The sequence below is a fragment of the Babylonia areolata genome, chromosome 15, assembly GCF_041734735.1.
Source record: "Babylonia areolata isolate BAREFJ2019XMU chromosome 15, ASM4173473v1, whole genome shotgun sequence".
Classification (NCBI taxonomy): Eukaryota; Metazoa; Mollusca; class Gastropoda; order Neogastropoda; family Buccinidae; genus Babylonia; species Babylonia areolata.
The window spans coordinates 31,865,470-31,865,725 of NC_134890.1; positions in this window are offsets into that span (position 1 = coordinate 31,865,470).

Below are 256 nucleotides of genomic sequence, written 5' to 3' on the forward strand. Positions count from 1 at the left end.
CTTTGTTGCTGGATGTGCTCTTTGTGTTGATCTGTATGCATCTGTGATGATGTTTGGTGTGTTTTTCGTGATACCTGGTTCCCTGGTGTTTATTTCTGACAATGGTGAATGTGATGTGCTTTGGTTTGCTGTGATTTGCACCTGTGTGATTTGAGACTGTGATGGCGCCTGTGTCAATTTACATATATATCTTCTTTTTTTTTTATTATTTCACTTACTTTTACATTTGCATATTTTAGCCATTGTCATGTGAAAC